Source organism: Pezoporus flaviventris, unplaced genomic scaffold, assembly GCF_033815535.1.
Source record: "Pezoporus flaviventris isolate CSIRO_AGI_PZ_B2104156 unplaced genomic scaffold, CSIRO_AGI_Pfla_v1 ptg000001l, whole genome shotgun sequence".
NCBI classification, from domain to species: Eukaryota; Metazoa; Chordata; class Aves; order Psittaciformes; family Psittacidae; genus Pezoporus; species Pezoporus flaviventris.
The window spans coordinates 8,070,166-8,091,336 of NW_026892549.1; positions in this window are offsets into that span (position 1 = coordinate 8,070,166).

Consider the following 21,171-nt stretch of genomic DNA (forward strand, 5'->3'; position numbering starts at 1 on the left):
TTGTAAATGATACAACATGCTTTATTTTCCACCACATGGAATACTTTGCAAATTGCCTTATTTTTGCTTGATATTCCACTCAAGTCCCAGCTAGACGAGCTTTAGGTATAACACCAGGGTCAATACAAAGATGAGAGAGTGCCTAAAATTGTCTTCAGAGCATAGAACAGTGACATTAATTACACCCATGAAAGATACTGTTTTTCCACACTTGCTAAAGAAGTGAGGTCTTCATACAAATTGAGGCTACTCTGTAAATTAAGATGCTTTACTGAATTCATTAGGTTTTGAAAAAAAATTATCCCTTGGTCAGAAACTGCTGTCAATGCTAAGCGCATGAAAAATCACATTCGTTCTGTTGTGTAAAGAAAGCATTTGAAAACAACAAAGAATAGGTATGCTTACCCTGTATGCTGACTTTGGTTTTAATTAAATAGAGTATCTGACAGCTCTTGAGTGTCTGAAAACTGTCTGTGACATTTTATTCATTTTTTTACACATGCAGACTCAGGTTTCTCAGTTTTAATTGTATAAATCTGGCTTAACTTCAGGGGGCTTCTCCGGACTTGGTCCATGATAACAAAGAGGTTTTGTGACATTTACCTATGTAAAGTTGCAAGTCTTTCACAGTGTCCTGGGTTCTCCTGCTAAATGATGTGTTCAGTCAGCAAAGTGCGAGCAGCTGGAATATAGTTTTGATGGCTGCATTATCAAATTAGCAACAGATTAAAGTCATTATCAATTTAGTCTAAAGTAATGTGCAAGCAGACATGCAGTTGCCTTGGAGGAATTAACAAATATATTAAAACTGTCAGGGAAACCCATTGGTAAAACAGGTGCTAATCAGTCTTGAAGGAGTTTAACAAATGGGTGCATCATAAAATGAATGTGGTCATGAGCTGTAAACTTTTTGGGGATGACTCCAGAAAGATAAGAAAATGTAAGTTTAAAACACAATTTTGGTAGAACAGAAAGAATCAGGTAAAAGAAGAAATGGTTTTCATATATTTTGTGTTGGTCAGTACTTCTAAAGAACATCTCAATGAGCAAATGCCATTCAGAAATACAAAATTTGCTGACCAATCTTAACGAGGATTTTAGGCTGACAAGAAATAATTCTTCAGTTCTTTCAAGATAACTGTATTTTCAGCTTCAAGCCAAATTTTTTTGGTTTTAGCTTTTTTTCTCACAATGTAGTTTTCACCTGTTGTAAATTGTTTTGGTGCTCCAAAACCAGAGCACCAAGCAAAGAAATATCGTTTAATATTAAACTCCATTAAAAAAAAAAAAAAAAATCAGGTCACTTCAAAGCGCAGTTCGGAGAAGTAATAAAGTTGAGGTCAAGCCAACCAGAAACTGACATACTGTTTTTCTGGTAGTAGCATGAAAGACTTCAGTGCAAAAAAAAAAAGAAATTTTCAACAAGTTGATGATGTAGAAAGTGTAATTTCAATTGAAAACAAACAAACCCCCCAAACAAACAAACCAACCCAACCAAAAGATCCCAAACCACCAAACCTTTGATGCAACATTTCTCAAGGTAAAATAATGAAAGAATGCTTTGAAATAGTTAACCTATCAGAAAGGGAATACCAGACTCAAAACAAAGTGGATAGTGATGTTCCAAAAGTTCCCAGGGTGTAGCACAACCTGAGCTGTATAGATTGTCAGGTAGCAAGAGGAACTGGAACACACCTCCATCTAGTCAAACTGAAAGCTAGGATAATTTCTCAAGGATGTTCCCTTTTGTGGTCATATTTTTCATCTTGAGGGTTGGTAAGATATCATCATGAATAATTGTCTTTTGGCCTTACTATTTTACCATGTTTATTTCCTTTTCTTTTCATGTGTTGAAACCTTCATTATTTTAATTAAATTCAGCTTGGAAAACCGTTAGTAAAAAAGATCAGATACATTCTAGTAATTTATTTTTTGTATCTGGTGTTTGATTTATGACCGCATTAGTATCATGTAATGTCTCTGTTGTTCTGAAGGCTTATTACTGTCATCTCACCGTAGCTATGGTATCATTTTAATTATGTATCAGAGACGAGTAGTAAAAAATAAAAAGAAAACAAAACAAAAAAAAACAAACAAAAACAAACAAACAAACAAAAAAAAAGCCAAAACAAACTAACGCATCAAGTATTCCTCAAGCTCATAATATCCAGCTCATGCACTTAAAACGAAGTTTAAGCACTGGGGATCCTAGTGGATGACAAGATGACCATGAGCCAACACTGTGCCCTTGTGGCCAAGAAGGCCAATGGCATCCTGGGGTGTATTAGAAGGGCGGTGGTTAGTAGGTCGAGAGAGGTCCTCCTTCCCCTCTACTCTGCCCTGGTGAGACCCCATCTGGAATATTGTGTCCAGTTCTGGGCCCCTCAGTTCAAGAAGGACAGGGACCTGCTGGAGAGAGTCCAGCGCAGGGCAACAAAGATGATTAAGGGAGTGGAGCATCTCCCTTATGAGGAAAGTCTGAGGGAGCTGGGTCTCTATAGTTTGGAGAAGAGGAGACTGAGGGGTGACCTTATAAGTGTCTATAAATATATGAAGGGGGAGTGTCACGAGGATGGAGCCAGGCTCTACTCAGTGGCAAACAATGATAGGACAAGGGGTAATGGGTAGAAACTGGAACACAAGAGGTTCCACTTAAACTTGAGAAGAAACTTCTCAGTGAGGGTGACGGAACACTGGAACAGGCTGCCCAGGGAGGTTGTGGAGTCTCCTTCCCTGGAGACATTCAAAACTCACCTGGACACATTCCTGTGTAACATTATCTAGGTGTTCCTGCTCCGGCAGGGGGATTGGACTAGATGATCTTTCGAGGTCCCTTCCAATCTCTAGCATACTGTGAAACTGTGTGAAACTGTAATTTCAAAATATGTCAGAACTCAGTTCTTTTGGCATATCTCAGCTTAGCTCCCATGAAGACATTGCACTTACTGAGTTAAGACTGAAGACTTACTTAACAATTAATATGTAATGGCTTAGTTTTTTGTTGAAAAGTAACCATGGGCCTCATCCACTGTATCTGTTACTTCTTTTACAAAACAAATAGACAATGCTGTAGACATAGTTGAACATTTTTTTTAAAGATTTATCAATAAAGGTAAATGATATTTTTTAATCACTCTTTCCACCTGTAACAAATATAGATAGATTTAAGTATTTAGGAAAAGCATCATCCTTTCCAATTGTTTTCTATTAAGAAAAAAAAAAAGAATCAGAGTAGCTATTTTAAGTTTTTAAAATTTCATTGTAATCAAGAAGTGTAAAGCCTCCATAAACTCAAGTGGAAACTCAGATATTTCAGAATAGAACTTTTAATTCATATTCAAATTGTTTCTATTTCTTTCTAGCCCCATACTCCCCCAAAAAAAGTATTTCAGGATAAATTAATTTTTTTTTCCCCAGTATAATCTAATAAAGGAACCAATCAAACTGCTTTACGGTTGTGCACATAACATTAAATATAGAAAATTCAGTTACGTTGACATCTTATTTTGATACGGTTTTGTACCAAAAGATGTTTCACTACAAAGATACAGCATGATCACAGCTTCACTAAATGTTTAGCCTGTTTACATGGATAGCAAAAGCCATATCATAGAGGTGTTATGAAAAAAGAATCTATCATGCAGTACTGGTGAAGGTAAAGATGAAAAAAGTCATTATGACTGTGTGATTTTTATCAGAAACTCAATCTGACAGCAGGAGAAGGAGGGCAAGTGTTGGGTGTGAGCCCATATTGGAAGTGGGCTAGGCAGAAATTGTGGCCACTAGGAAGAACAAAGAATTCAACAAGCAGGATGAAGGAGGCTTGCAGCAAAATGAGAAGAGGCAATAGTTACAGATTTCAGCAGAAGGCATTCCAACTGGACAGAAGTAAAAATTACTATGTGAGTGATTAAATAAAAATGTGGGCTGTCCAAAGAGGGTGTAGAAAATGTATATGGTGTGTTTCATCCAACTTCTCTGCTGGTCTGTCTTTTAGAGGATTTTTAAAGCACTGTCCCCTTTTCAGTGAATTTCCAATGTCAATGAATATTGATCTCATCCAAATTACCAACAGAGAACAATGCTGCTCTAGATTAGCTTTCTGCACTGCTTAGCAGTCTAAAAAAAGATCTGTCATGGGCAATAACACTGAAACACTGCAGAGGAAAGAACAGGCACCAGATGCCTAAGAAGCACGGAATGCTTGCTTGATTAGAAATGGACAGTTTAAGTACAAAACAGGGAGATAAACACATGGAATACCTGATAGAAGATAAGCATGTCCTGCAAGTTTTCTTAACAGAAGAAGTTGGTGTTTTTCTCCAGAATAGGTTTTGTTTTAAAGCAATGATTACTTTATTACAGACTTTCTAGCAAAGTTCTCTAAGATCCTATAAAGCAGCAGTCAACTGCAATGTACAATTACACTGGTGTGAATTGTGGAATTGTATCTGTATCTCAGGAGCTGTATATATTGATGTTTTCCTTTCCTTCCGGTTGTAATCAAATGACAGTTATGTGCAGTATGGCACTGATCTGGTAGATGCAAAGTTCTGCTTTGAGAAAAAGTCCAAGTGTACTGACATCGCTGAAGATAACAATCACTCTGCATAAAAGTAAGAACAGCATGACCTTTTCATTTAGTTATGATTTGCAAAATCTTTTTCCATGATTTCAATCTCACTTTGTGGACAATTATGCTATGACTCCTGAATTTCTGCAAGTATCTTACCAGCACTTTCTGAAAATCAAACCTATAACTAAAGTTTCAATTTTAGTTATTTTCAAAAAACTCACCTCTTAATTGTCTCCATCCGATGTGCTTGTATGTGTGTACAAATAGTATGTGTACTGCATGCTATACATTTTGTAATGGAATTTTATACATACTATACATGCTGTAAACTAGAGTGTTGCTGAAGACTATACAATGCAAATCTGTTAGCTCTTATTTTATATATATAAATCCATGTGGATGCACTCATAAAATCATGCTATGGATGAATTACTTTATTTGATCTGAATAACTGAAGGGACTGTTTATTACTGTATTTTTTAAGAGATAATCCCCAGACACCCTTGTAGATTCTTTCAAATTACTCTTACCAACCTAAGCCAATTAAAAATAAGTAGCTGTAGAGTATAATATGCTGCTTAATAACCATAAAATTGAAAATAATGCAAAGGCCCAGATTCAGAATTTAATACTTAAAATTTGTCACCATTCTATCTTACATGCAGGCTCTCATCTGACATAAAACAGGGTCAGGTCATGCTGACTGTAAAGGAGTTGATAATGGAGTGATACCACCTGAATCATGGAATCATAGAATGATAAAATCATTAAGGTTTAATCATATCCCATGGGATATTCTCTTACTCTGTTTGGAAAATTTGTGTGAAAAACAAAATCCTCTGAGATGATGCCTAGCCTGAGAAGTTAGAAAGCCATACCTAAACTTGCATAAGGAGACACTGAACCTTCATCTCCCCAAGCAAAAATGGAAAAGATTACTTTCTGATACACCTTTAGAGGATAGGCTCAGCTGTAAATTTAGATCTGTAGTTACTAGGCTGCCATCCTGGATCATTTCTGGGATCCAATTGCTTGTATTCTCTTTGGTTTTGAGCATAATCAAGATAAAATATTCAAATAGGATTTCTTAGTCTTTGCTGTAGAAGGCAGCTCATTTCGTGGGATTTGAATTTGTCCTGAAGACAGATTTTCACAAGCCAGTCTTTTTTAATTTTTTTCCTTCTTTTTTTTTTCCTCAGAAACAACTTCTGCAAACCTCTATTTCCAGACTTTTGTGCATGCTGAGCATGAGAAAAGACAAGGTCACTGTATACTTACAAGGTTTTTGGAGAAAAGAAGTAGTATTCACCACCACTCCAATTAATATGTTGCTTCCTAAGAAGGTGCATACAAATTTATACAGAAGCCAACAGTGCCAGACACTAAAACTGGGTGTTTCTAAAGATAATTATTCTGAACAGGGCCTAGTCCCTGTCCAGGTAGACCCTGGCTGTCTTTGCATGAAATTCCCTAATTGGCAAAGATAATAATTCATTGCCATAATTCATGCAAGGATCCAGCATGCTGACTAATGGAGGGTTTCCAACGTACCTTTTTACTGTGGCAAAACTGAGTCAGAGCACACCAGGAGACAAATGCCTTTTGCTGTCTATCCAGTCAGCTTCTTTGTTGTCTTTTATGTTTGGAGGACACTAAGATTGAAACTAGTCTCTGAAAAAAGAACATGTCCATTACTTTACGTAAACCTTTCAATTCTTCAGTTGCTTGTTATTCTGGACACATTTTTTTATCCACAGATACTTAAGGGAGTATTTTAATACTCTGTCTTGAGGTGTTTCTAAATGAACAAAACTACACAGGTGGAAAAAAGCCAGCTAACCCATAACTGATTTTCATCTTTTTTATCTGAGTATTTATGATCTAACCTTGAATTCTAAAGCAGAATTTCAAATTTACCACCAATATAAGCATACTGGGCCATAATATCCAATCATATATAAAAAAAAAAAAAACAAAACACGTCCCAAAACCACCAGAAAATGAAAATTCCTATCCAGGAGCTTGCAAATGACCTTAACATAAATTAATATTTGTCCAAAGAAGTATTCATTCAGTATGAAACAATGGCACAGAAACTGTTTTGATCCTTACAACTGTGTTGCCATAAAACCTGTCAAAACCCTTTGCAGACACATTTAATATGTGCAGTTTGGGGCTGCCATTAACTGCTAACATTTTTCTAACTTACAGAAACTCCCTAGGAAACCAGATCTCTGTGACCTGCTTTTGTAACCTCTTTGGCTGTACTTTGAGGTTCTTTCTTTCATCATGCAGTGCCTCAAATCTGTATTTTCTAGATTAAAATTCTTTTTTGCATGAATTGATCTTCTTAATACTGTTTCTAGGAAAGCTTTCAGCAAAAAGAGGAAGTGCTGCACACGTGCTGGAGGAATCACCAGAGGACAAATCTAAGAGTAAGCTAGCAATGGCTGAAAACCTAAGGCTATAATCAATTCTCCACTTGTGCCTAAATGCTTCTGATGCTATGGGGAGTTTCATATATATCATGTTGAGAATATGTCTCATAGAGCTTCTGTCTGAAAGTCAAGGTTTATTAATACGTTATAATTAAATGAATGCAAGAGGGAAATATCTGATTAGTGATACGAAATTAAATATCATAGGTTGGCTCACAGAAAGTGCATGGGTGTGAGTAGCTCTTTTTGGAGGCAGAAGGAGTTCACAGTGTGCAATGGAATTTCACTGGGAATAAACGAGTAATTCTAGTTTCCTTTCTCCAAGTAAGTGGCGTTTTAATGATATTTATCCTTGAAGAAATTCTACCTGATTTATTTTCACTTGATGAAAAAGTCTTCTATTAGAAGTATGTTCATACCTGGAAAGAAGTACTTCTGAATTGAAGTATTGGTCACAAGGATTTGATCTACTTTATTTCAATATCAATATGCTCTCAACTCAAGGACCGCTTGCCATTATAATTTTTAACAGACAGCATGTGTGGATAGCATGTAGACAGTGTCTTTACTTGGATGCGTGTGTGTGCAGATATATGTTTACAATGTCATGATCTGAATTGTCTGAGTACAAGCCAGTTCCAGCCCTTCATTGACTTTGGCACTGCTTAAAAGCAAGATACTCAGTTCTGGTGCACATCTTGCTAAGATACTTGCACAATTTCCATATTAGCATTATCCATGCCCAATCATTTTGGTGCAACAGAAACACACACCTGTCAACATGCCTCCCTCCATGCACATATGCCTACCCAATGCTTTCACAAGCAATACTCTGTTACCAACATCTGTTTGCATTCCTCCCACTCACAAATACAATTTTTCAAGATCCTAAGAATATTCTTAACATCCTCTAGGGCCTGTTTTTCAAATAGTTTTTACTGATTACAGGTGAGCTACTGGTACAATTGAATTTCTAATGGAGATAAATTATTTCGTTATGAAGAAGAGAGGGAGAGGAGAGAAAAGGAAAGGAAAGGGGATAGGGAAAAGGGGAAATGGGAAAAAAGAAAGGGGAAAGGGGTAGAGTTGATGTAGAGTTCAAGAACAGCGAACATTGGTGCTGACAGAGCTCTGAAGCTTATGACTGGCCAGGGCAATAGGAGAATGTAAGGGACTAAACACAAAGTCTAGAGCACAGTTTGGCTGAAAGGAATGAACTTGAGAGGTATTAACAGGGTCTGGAACAGGGCAAAATGAGAACAGGCTATGCAAGGAAATTCAGTCCCAAGTGGACTGAATCATGGGTGAGTTTCCCTCTCTGAATATAAATATTCATATGTGTGTGTGCACATAAATACATATATTTTTTTGCCTCCAAAAGTAAGTTGTCAGAAAAGAGATTCAGACAAAACACATAAGCTACACTTTGAGCACATTTTCCTGGAGCATCAGTCCAGGTTGTACATTTCATGGGCAGCTGTCAGGTACTGTTAGTCATTGCACAATGTTGTCACACCACTGTAAAGATGGCTTAAAATTTGGCTGTTCTGATGAACACCTCTATAATTCTGAAGAACATGGGAACATGCTGCTGTTTCTACCTGAGTTATGCTTAACTTAGGTGTTTGTGTCTCCTTAAGTTATGAACAGTGAACGATTAGTAAAATAAGGAACATTTCATTTTGGAGCTGTTGCTACATTTCTTTTTGTTTTGGCTGTAATTGATCATTGCTATTTCTGCTGATCATCTGAGACAATTACACTAGATGATAGTTACGTCTTTGGCCTTATAATTCCAGTAGCATTTTTTTTCATCTCCCTAATGCTTATCCTCCTGCCTACTTCCATTGACTTATACACAGAATAAGCTTTTTGTGCCAGATTGTCTTTTACAGGGAGACATTGGTAACTAAAATGCTATTTAATGTAACAATTTTGAAGAATCGATACTTCAATTAAGTTAAAGCAGAAGCAGTTTATGACTTTCTGCTGATAAATGTGGGTAAAACTCAGCTGAAATGAATGGACTGACATCATTTACATTAGGAAATATTGTAACAGTTATTTGCAGTCCTGGAAAGGAATGTGGCATTGTACTGTTCTTCCTCCTTGTAGTGGCAGAAGCCTTCACAATAAAGATCACTTTTAATTTATGACTTGCTATGAAAGACATTGCATGACAAGGTTCTTGGGTACCATAGTCTCCTGCCAGGGACAGAGCAGCTATTCATTATGCCTTATACTGTGCAGTCACTTATCACGGTTCTTATCCCACCAGTCTGTGTCATTATTCTCCAGCAAAACCATTTTAGAAACTGCTAGCAACTTATAAATGGGTTTATGCCACTTTTGGTTTTGAACAATGAAGCAGACTTTTGTGAATTAGGAGCACAGGGTTGTGCCACTCGGTAATGCAATGTGTGTGATATAGTGATTCATCTAAAAAACAAAATATGCCTTCTGAATCAAAATTTAAACTGAATCATTTAAAGTGCATATATACTTGTTTCCTCATATGAATCCATGCAGGTAGAAAGATAAAACCAAATAATCTGGATCTGTAAATTGTCTCCTTTGCTTTGCTTTTCTCTTGCCTTTCCTTTCCCCTTTCCTTTCCCCTTTCCTTTCTCCTTTCCTTTCTCCTTTCCTTTCCTCTTTCCCCTTTCCTTTTTCCCTTTTTTCCTTTTCCCTTTCCCCTTTCCACTTTTTCTCTTTCCCCTTTCCCCTTTTTCCTTTTTCCTTTTTCCTTTCCCCTTTCCTTTCCTTTGCCTTTTCCTTTCTTTTTTTTCTCTTCTCTCCCTCTCCCTCTCCCTCTCCCTCTCCCTCTCCCTCTTCATAACAAAGTATTTTTTTTTTTCCATTGTAGAAAATTCAAGCTTGGAAATTCCTATGGTTAATAGTTTAGCACAGAGTGAAAATGAGATGATAGTATAATTCCACACCAAAATGAAACTGGAGTGATGCACTGAAATGAGTAGCATTACTCTGAATTTAAACACCATAAAGAAGTGTAATATCTGGCCTTGTCTAGGCAGTCTGATAGTTGATCTGGACCTGTCTTGGCACCCACACAGAGGGGTGATATCACCCTGGCTGTCTGAGGAGCATCTAGAAATTATTTGCCAACCTCAAAAGAAAAATTTTGAAAGGCAAAAAAAGCACAATACAGTAAAATCTACCTATGTACCATGAAATCCAAAAAAAAAGGAGAGTTGAGTGCTTTGCTGAGTAGAGGAGTGCCATTCTCATTGCAGTGGCATAGCAGGAAGGTGGTTCCATGTTCTAGTATCTACTTATTACGGGCCTCTGAGCTTTGCTGTGATGCTAACTCACCACAGTAGGTTGAATCCTTGGTTATTTTTTTCTGATCTGTCTTGCAGAAATGGTATTTAAGTTCTAGAGCTCTGCTGGGTTGAATAAATAGTGCTGGCAGTTATGATAGGATAAGGTATGTGCCCAACTTATTTACTGATGTGGGAATGTAAACTGATTTTTAGTCTGCTAAAATTTAAAAAATGTGTTTAAATACTGTTTGGAGGCAAAGAGAATGTTTTGTTGAACACAAGGCATCTGGTGTCTTGAAAACATGTTTTAATATAGTTAGATTTTAAACCACAATATAATCTCAAAAGAAAAAAAAAGTATCTTTTAAATAAATTAAATTAAAATGAAATTAAAATGAAGCTATTTCATGCATCAGTCAAAATAATTCAGTCAAGTTAAGATATATTTATCAAAATTCTTACTTGAATCTGCTTTTTCTGTATTGGCAGAAAAATTGACTACGGTAGTCACTTCCAAATTGAAAGCAATCTCTGATTACAAACCGATATACTTAGCAATCTCTGTATTCTGCAGGTCAATTATGAGAATGTTATGGCATCAAAACGTCTCAATAATTGGATGCTATCCTTTCAATCATCATCAGTTGTGTTAACAAACTGATTTTACATGTAAGAGTGACATCAGAATAATAAACTGAATTTCAAATTATGGCTTATTTTTGCATTGTGTGTTCAAGTAGTTATAAGACTCTTAAAATTTTAGAATCAGAGAGTCATAGAATAGGGTTGGAAAGGACCTGAAGATCGTCATGTTCCAACCCCTCTGCCATGGGCAGGGACACCTCACACTTAAACCATGTCATCCAAGACTCCGTCCAGCCTGGCCTTGAACACTACCAGGGATGAAGCATTAGCAATTTCCTTGGGCAACTCATTCCAGTGCCTCAGTACCCTTACAGTAAAGAGCTTCTTTAACTTAAACTTCCCCTATTTAAACCCATTACCCCTTGTCCTATCACTACAGTCCCTAATGAAGAGTCCCTCCCCAGCATCCTTGTAGGTCCCCTTCAGATACTGGAAGGCTGCTATGAGGTCTCCACGCAGCCTTCTCTTCTCCAGCCTGAACAGCCCCAACTTTCTCAGCCTATCTTCATATGGGAGGTGCTCCAGTCCCCTGATCATCCTCATGGCCCTCCTCTGGACTTGTTCCAACAACTCCGTGTCCTTTTTATGTTTGTTTGTTTTTAACATAAAAATATAATTTAGTCTTTCAAAGTGCAAAAAGCATATCTGTTGCTTTGCAGGGAGATTCAGGTAAAAAAAATGAAATCAGTTACCATATTATTTTGAACTGCTCTATAATAATTTCATATGACCTCACAGTGAAACCAAAAATTATAATTTTGGAAAGCTCTTCTGATGTCTGAAGTATTAGGAGTCTCGTTTCACTGTGAATGCCTGGTTCTGATTTCACTATAACATGTTGAAAACTGGAATTCATTCTGGCAACATCAGGGAAGTTTGTTCATGTAGTCCAATAAAACTGTGATCTGAATTTAGATTATATATTTCTTTATCTCAGTATAGGTCTCTTCATCCTTAGGCTCCTCCATCATGGCAGTAGGGCGGCTACTGTACTACCTGCAGGGGAATTTAATTCTTGTGTGGAACTTTACATCCTGTGTTGGAAGATGATATCAAGAAAAACATTCTTACTGATATACAATGGTAACCTGTAGGGTGCTAAGTGTCTTAGCAGCTGGCCCACTGGAGAAAGCCTGCCTACAGAGAGAAGTGTGACCTTGTTTACTGGCTTCTTCTGCAGTAGCTACCCTGTGATGTTTTTGCATGATGTCTTTCTAATGGAGAAAAAAAAAATAAAAACAGCAGAACAGAAAGAACAGTTTTACTTTTTTTATATACTGTTTGCTCTGTTTGTAATGTCCTCGAAAGCTGGGACCTAAATGATTCACTCTTGTCTTTCCGCTTTATGTGTGCGTAGGTTTACTCGTGTATGAATGCTTGGCTGACAGCTCTGATTGTAATATCAATGGCTTTGTTGCTTACTGAAAAATAAAAAAATAATGTACCTTAAATGTGAGCACTACAACTATGCTAATTTCTCTTTGATATTAATAGGGATAACATACTTTAGAAAAGACAGGAGTAATAATACTTTGAACTTATTAAACTTTTTAATCTGAAAGTTGGAAACACTAACTAAGCATCACAATTTGTCCATGAATTAGAAACTTTGCAGTAACCACTATATTTACTTGACATTTCCACTATTAGAGTTTTTCACCTTAATTTAAGAAGGCTTTATACTAGCTGTTAAATAATGTATGACATTGCAAAGCAAGTTGGGCTAGCAAGTGAAGAATACAGAAGTAAATCTCATGCGACTGAACACAGGAAACTTAAACTGAATGTGCTTTAAAAGTCAATTAGTCAAACTTCATTAAACCCCTTGTGGAAATTCTTATTCAAAAGTGCAATAGTCACAACTGAGTATTGTGTAGAAAATATCTGCTATAACTTTTTCTGATTCTCTTTCCTGACTGTGACCAAGCAGATAATGTGATGATTGAAATTACTGGAAAGGATGGAACATTTCAAGAAACATTAAAATATTTTTCACATTTCAAAATGTGACATGAAAATTTTGAATATTTTTAAGCAAAATCGAATTTTACTGAAGCAGGCAGAGAAAAACTTTTGTATGAAGTGAGAGAATGTGGCTTTGTTTCACTACTACAATGAAACACTTTGAACATAACAATTTCCTTTGTATTTTTAGTTTAAAAAAGAAGTATGATCAAATCAGTAAATGTCACTGAAATTTTTCATTTTGGTAGAAACAAATTTTCTGTTATTTGCTTATTTTTATGAAAAAGAATTAAGAACATTTCCTAGTCAAGACAGTCCACTGCATCTACCAAGTTTCTTTTTTTTTTGTTGTTATTCTCACAACTAGATAGTCTTAGATTTGTTGTTTATCAGATCTGAAGCACTGATCAATCATATTTTTTTTTCCTAAGAGCTAAGAAACCATTGACAGGAAATTGTTTTACAAGAAAACCTGTCCAGAGGAAACGTCCTTTTCCAAAACACATTAATTAGATTTTGGCATTTTGCATAATGCTTGCTTGTTTCCAAAATACTTTAAGGATCTGCTATTATAAATTACATAACTTTTTATTTATGCAGAAATACAATAAATGAGCTAGACTTTTGTCCTCTGAAAAGAGCACTGCAAAGCTTTTGGTAATTAGATGAAGTAACTAGTTCCCATTGAAAAATCTTGGCTCATTGGTCTCACTGGCCCCTTTGCTGCAATGTGTCCCATAAGATGGCTGTGTCAAGAAATACTTCTTTTGACAGTTTGTCCTGCAAAGCTCTTTAGCCAAACCCAGGCAATGCAGAAAAGAACAAAACATGGCTTTCAGCAGTCTTTAAAGTTTCCTTCCAGCAAGATGACTCAACTCGAAGTTCTTGTTTGACTAGGCTAAAAATACATACAATGCAAGAAATGTTTATCTTCACTGTATTTGGAAATAGGACATGTGAGGTATCCTTGTGCTTTAAGAAACAAGGCACTACAATATTCTAAAATAGGTAAATATTTTTCTACAGCTGGTAAAACAGCAAAGTGGAAGAGAAATTTTCCTCTCTGTAAAGAAATAATGGGGAAGGTAGCAGAAATATTTTGCTTCAAAGTTCTAAACACAGCATGCTTTAACTGATTCTAACAATGAACTGCTTCCTATTATTGTTGGTTTGGGGTAGTCTCCATGAAGCAGTTTTCTGTTACATGGAGAAAGGCACACCTCCCAAGAACTGCACAAATCCAATTTTAGCTTTAAAGGAATGAATAAGCTACAACTGACAGCTGACAAGAGATGATATGAAGCAAAGAAGGGCCAGTTTCACTGTGATTTAAACAGGAACAGTTGTAGTGCAAAGGCAAGAAAGGTGAATGGGATGTACAGTGAGTGATATGACATCTTGAGGATATAAAATGAGCACAGCATGGTAGCTCAGACTACATCTGGTCAGTGTCCTGAAGGCACTGCATCCCCCGGTGCTGCTGTCCCCTCCTGCCTATTTGGGAATATTTCCCTGAGTCTTTCCAGTCCTGTGATAGTGTGAGTAATGCATTGGATGAGAAATATTTATCCAGAGCAGCTTCAGGCAGCTGTGATAAGGATGGCAGTTTTGTTATGAGACAGGCACTGGCATTTGAGGCAGGCTGGACAGCAGACTAACATAAAAACAACATTTCAGGGGGCTGTGAAGTGCTCTATCTGCAAGAGCTGGGGAGAGAGCAAATCGTGGTTGTGCCAGAAAGGTGTATTATGTACGAGGTTGTCAAGAGGTACCCAGAGCAAGCATCTTTTTTTCTGGGAGCAAACAGGAAACTGGATAGAAGAGTGGTGGAAGTACACTAATGCACCAGTGCATTGGAAGGTACACTGGCATCATTATTGCATTTGTTATGTCTGACTGGGGAGAGTCTGACTACATGTTGATCTCAGCTTTCAAAATTTCAGCCTAAAAAAATGTCAGTATATTCACTTTTTATGGTAAGGAAACTACAAGGGTACCACTGCCTCTAGCAACATGAGCAGCAAGCACAGGAGAGGTTATAATATGGCTCTGGATTTTCAGAAGTGGAGTGTTTAGCTTCTCTTAATCTTGGCTTCAGAGATAAGCAAGTAAGCAAGCAAACTGCTCTAGCTTTGCTTTTCTTTTCTTTTTGCCTCGTACTTTGCTTCTGTTTTAGTCTCAGGAGACCAGAACTGTTCACTAGTGAAATACAGATAGCTGGTCTAGGGAGAGAAACCCACCATCAGCTCTCAGTGAGTCCCTTCCTATGCATCACACACTGCATTCTTTGCTCCACACTTTTCTGAAGAAATGGATGTAATCTAGGGAATTTTCATTACCAACTGCTTGAACTATATTATGTTTTCTTTTAGTAGATATGATTAACAGTCATGAAAAACTGCCTAGAGCTCAAAGGATGATATACCAGCTTGCTTGTCCTTGAGATATCTGGTTGAAAAAGCCAAAACAGTCATTCTTCTGCTTTCACAAGGTTTGAAAAGAAGTGGGGGATGGGCATGGAGCGAATCCATAGAGGGGTTAGTAATAGTATTCATAATTAAGTATCTTGGTTGAAAAAAGAAACAGGCTATTGGAAACATTTAAGGCCAGTCTGGATGTGATTCTGGGCAACCTGATTTTGTTCAAGACGTCCTTGCTCATTGCAGGGGTGTTTGAACTGGAGGACCTTGGAAGGTCTCTTCCAACCCAAACTATTCTATGATTCTATGGCTGAGGGACTGTATTAAGAAAGTATTGCTGTTGGCTTTCTTTTTTCGTCCCTGTTTTCTGATTTTGACTGCTGTTGAAGTCTAGTGGGTCAGACAATCCACTGAACTGCCTGATACATCCATTCCTATCAGCAGTTTCTGCACAAACCTACCTTTGAAGACCGTGAGGCAACTGTGCTACAAAGTAGCGAAATTGCAAATATTAGTGGATATAAGAAAAATAAAAGGCTAGTAGGTTCTTTTCTATATGCTTTCTTAAGTGTTTGTGATATCATTATTAGCTAGTAAACTGCCCATCTTCAAAGTCAACCATCCATATGGTGATAGAAGATGTTTTTTAAAGCAAGAGCTTGAGTTATGTCATTGAAATCTTAGCATGACCTTCCCCTACCCTCAGATTTATAGGTTAGAGCACTGGTGTGATTTCAATGCTAAAGACTCAAAAAGCTTTTCTCGTCTTGAATTCTACATCCAATTTATTGCCAAGTTAAGACCTAAGTTAGTAAGAAAGAAAAAGAAAACACAAATTACTGGTTGATTGAGCATATTGGGCTGTACAAGTGACTTAAGTTTCATCACACTTTGCTAATGGTAAAGTTATGTTAAAGATACTGTTGTGGTTTAAAGCCAGTCAGGCAACCCGTTCGTTCACTCACTCTCCCCCTTCCTTCCCTCCCCCACTCCCGAAGGGATGGAGAGGAGAATCGAAAAGAATGCAACTCCCACGGGTTGAGATAAGAACAGTTTAGCAACTAAGGTATAACACAAATCACTACTGCTACCACCAATAATAACAATGATAAAGGAAATAACAAGGGAAGAGAATACAACACCTCACCACCAGCCAACCGATAACTCTGCCCCCCAGCCCGACCAAGCACCGACCGATACCTCCTCCAACCCTGCAGTGCACCAGCCCTTCCGGCTAACTCTCAGTTACCTCCCCAGGCATGACGTGCTGTGGTATGGAATACCTCTTTGGTCAGTTTGGGTCAGGTGTCCTGTCTCTGCTTCCTCCCGGCTTTCCCTCCTCCCTGGCAGAGCATGAGGCTCACAAAGTCCTTGGACAAACCAAAACATCACTGTTACCAGCTCTGTTCCCAGGCTGAAAGTCAAAAACACTGCACCGCACCGGCTACCAAGAAGGAGAAAAATGACTGCTACTGCTGAACCTAGGACAGGTACAAACAGCTAAGGAAAAAGGAGTGTGCTTTTTTCTAACATTGTTGTAAGAAAGTTATTCTGGGACTCTCTGCACATTGAAAACTGATTACATTTAACGATAGTACTGAAGCTGACCTGATTGCAAAGTCATACATTTCCCTAACACAAAATAAACAGATTGCTACTTTCAAAGCTGTTGAGAATCTAGGCATATTGCCCACCCTGGCTTCACAGTACAAAACAGAATGCTTTGACTATTTCATAGTGAAAGATGCCAGGCCAATCTGTGTGTTTCGGTGTTTTCTTTATCCACTTTTCCACCTGAGGAAGGTTTGCCATGAAGCCATTAGAACAGAATCCAGGAGACTGGATTTGAAATTTTAGCTCAGCCACATACTTTTCATGGGATTTCTGGAGAAATGTTGAGTTCTCTCTCTGTCTCCTGACTCTTTGGTAGAGCTGCTGGAGGCTTGGGCAAATTTTATTTTAAAACATTGCACTATTAAAATCAATTTTTAATGACATATATTAGTACTTTTGAGATATATATATATGTTTTATAAGCTTCTTTTAATACTGAAAAGAATGTGTTTTTTTAAGTTATTTGGGAAATTCTGAGACCACTTATATTTATAAATTCTAAAGGACCAGGGAATGTCCCTGCAAATCTATTACCTGTTAAACTTTTACAATGTGGTCTTGCTCATGCTTTTGCAGACTTTTAAACAGATTTTGGTAGCTGGCACATACCTGAGATCTTTATCACCAGGCAGTTTGCATGTAGTTACTCTGGTTTTGGAGGCTAGAAGTGCTTAAGAGTGTGAATGGAATACAGTCTGTGATAGCTGGCTTCAGTGGCAAGGAATAACTCTGGACACTTCTAATATACCATTGAAAATGTAGTCTTGTTCTTTCTCCATTATTTTTTTTTTCTCATGATATAAAATAAGAAGAGTAGAATAGTAAATGTAGTTTCCTCTAAATAGGATGAAGAGTTTCTACTGGCCTAAATAACAATATTTTCAATTTTCAGTTCATAAAATTTGGAAGAATTTAACTTTCAAGTCCATTTTTTTTTTTAATTAATAATCACAGCTTGGGAAAAACGTTGATATTGTATCTATAGCAGTTTCGATGCAGCATCATGCAAATTAAGTTTGTTCACACCATAAATTGGATGAAAATTTAATTCTGCTTAACAAAATTTTAATCTTCACTGTGTTTCTGACCTGGCAGATGATGCTGGGTAAGTCAGCAAATCAATTTCCTCTATAAACATTTTGTTTTCTTTTTAATTTAGAGAGAAAGAAACTTTTTATTCAGTATTTGTTTGTCAGCGCCCAGCACAATGAAACCAGGGTATAAGATGCTAATGTAATATAACCATATGTGTATGTATACCATTGGAATATTCAGTATATGAAGTCTGGGTGATTTAAACTGACAACTGGAACAACCTACCTATCCATATGCGGATTTTCCCTATAGTGCTAGCAAGTCCTCCATATCCTACCTTTCTTTTACCAGGTACCAACTGCCACAGAACATTAATTGGATCTTTCTTATTCCTAACAGATTGAATCAAGAAGTAAATCTTCAGCATCATTGTGCTGGCCACCACCTTGGAAAAGCATTTAAAGAGAATAAACACACCTCTACACCTTTTCTCTGTCACTGTCAAACTGCATCACATACTATTTTATTTAAAAGAGAAACTCACATGAATTCTTGATATGGAGAGCCTAAACAGAAAAGTCAGCATTTTCTGACAGATTTTTAGGAAATGTTGCGATGTGCTTTAAATTGCCAGTAAACTGAGGGGTTTTTTTTGTACCTTGGATCAGTGTTTGCTCAATGCTAAAACAAGTCAAGTCACCAGATATGCCATAAGATATCTGGTAATAAGATCTAAAATTTGGGGCTTGAGTGCAGAAAATCCAGATTCATAACTTTTTCCTTAAAAATATTCAATACAATTGTGGGAGTCCAACTATATTTTCAAATTAAAAATAATTAATGATTAAATTTATTTTCATTGGTGTCCTTTCTAAAGTTCAAATTATTCCAGTCCTTGAGCTGAGTTTTCCTGCTAGAATTTGGAATACTTCAGTGAAAACACTTCAGGATACCCACATGCATTTTAAGGCAAGCTGAGGACACCGCTAAGAGTATGAAAAAAATTCTGTTAATTTTTAAGAAGAACAAAGTATTGAAAATGCACAAGCATGAGCAACAGGAATAATAAGTAGACATTTGAGTAATAAATTCAGACTGAATATAAATAAAATGCAGCAAATATTTGGAAGGATGTATCTTCTCAATAAAGGAGAAATATAGTCTCATAGTACTAAACCAAAAGGAATATTAATTAATTAGAAACATTACAAATTATTCTAAATTTCTAAACATATCAATTGCACATATATACTTGCTTTTTCTTGTGCCAGCTCTGTTCTAGGTAGCTCCTCTTCTTCATTGTTATCCTTCTAGATGATGATTTTTTCTAACAGTTTTCCAGAATTTTGCTCATCTCCTTGGAATTCTTTCAGTGACAAGGAGAACAACTATGCAGCAAGAGAAATCTCTTTCCTAGCAAGGTGTTTGGGGTGACAGTAGTAAGATGATGCATCTTACAGAACATCACACAGCAGCATCTTGATCTTGACTTTAAAGCGTTAACTTTAAAACAAAATTTTAAATACTACTCAAATAATCTAGCCCTTGATCCTTTAAATTAAATAATGGTTATGAAATTTGACATTTGAATACTTGTCACAGTACAGAGGCAAGTAATGAGCCCCTTATTGAACCTGAATGGCTGAATAGCCACTGCCCTGATTCTGCCTACTAGCTTCCAAGTATATTTTTACTTCATTTCCTCTTCTGCTAAACTTCTGCAATTTAAGGGTTTTGGTAAAAATGTAATTCTCTGAACGTCAAGATATATCAGGAATGAGAAGAAAAAGAACATACAGAGCTGTGACATAATTCCACATTATATCAATGAACAGAACAAAGCAAATGTGTTAGCTACATCTTAGAAATTGTACAAACCCACAAGGGACATCAGAGGTTGATGAAAATATATACAATTAAAGTAAAGAGCCTGAGGCAATAGTTTCCTAAGTACCATGAGGCTGTATGTTGAGATAGTTCAGAGGTTTGGGGCAAGTTTTTAATCAGAAAATGTCAGTTCATTGGGATTGAAACTTTTCACAAAAATATATTCATCTTGATGAAACTTCCACTGGGAAAAGTATCTAAGCTCAAATACAGGCTTTTTGTAAAAAAAAAAAAAAAAAAGAATACATGAGCTACCTTAAACATTTGATATTGCCAGAGTCTTGCCCAACTTCGTATAATTAAAATATAGCTGTAAACACTTTTAGAGCTTACTTGGACTAATACACATTTAACTAACTTGGTTTTATAACATTTTTTATTCACTCAACTCCTAATTTCACTAAAAAAAAAATCAGATATTCCATCTGAAAATGTGAAATTTAACAAGCAGATATGAATCACTTTAAACTTCTGATTATTAATTATAAAAAATTGTCTGGACTAAATAAAAACAGACAAATAAACAACAGATCTACAGAGTCAAGAACAGGTCAAAACTTCTGGTTTCCTGCTATACAAGAAAAAAAAAACAACCAGGGAACCTCAGGGAGGCTGAAGGATTTTGTTTTTAGACACTTTTGCCTGGTTGCTGAAAACAATGATTTTGAGGAGTGGAGTGGAGGTAAAATTTGGGGATTTTTTTATTTGATTTGGTTTCCCTCTTGTTTCAGTTTGAATTTTTTACAGGAAAAGATGACCACTAGCTTTAAGCACTTCCATCTGTCAGAATATAGCTGAAGTTTTTATCTCTTGTTTTGGTAAATGTCACTTAATGATTCCAGTAGAAATGAGCCAAACAGGCAGCAAAATGATTTTAGCGGTTACTGGAGATGGAGTGTTTCCAAAATTACACCCGCTAACCGATACTCCTCCTGACCCAGCAGTGAACTCCCCTTCCAGGTAACTGCCCCCAGTTTATATAGTGGGCATGATGTGCTGTGGTATGGAATACCTCTTTTGTTAGTTTGGGTCAGGTGTCCTGTCTCTGCTTCCTCCTGGCTTCCCCTCCTCCCTGGCAGCGCCTGAGACTCACAAAGTCCTTGGTCAGAGTAAACATTACTGAGCAACAACTAAAAACATTGGTGTTATCAGTCCTGCTCCCAGGCCGAAAGTCAAAACCACAGCACTGCATCAGCTACTAAGAAGGAGAAAAATGGCTGCTATTGCTGAACCCAGGATACTGATGTCTTGAAATTAAATGTTACAAAAATACACTTGTTGAACACAGATTGCAAGGGCAGAACAGG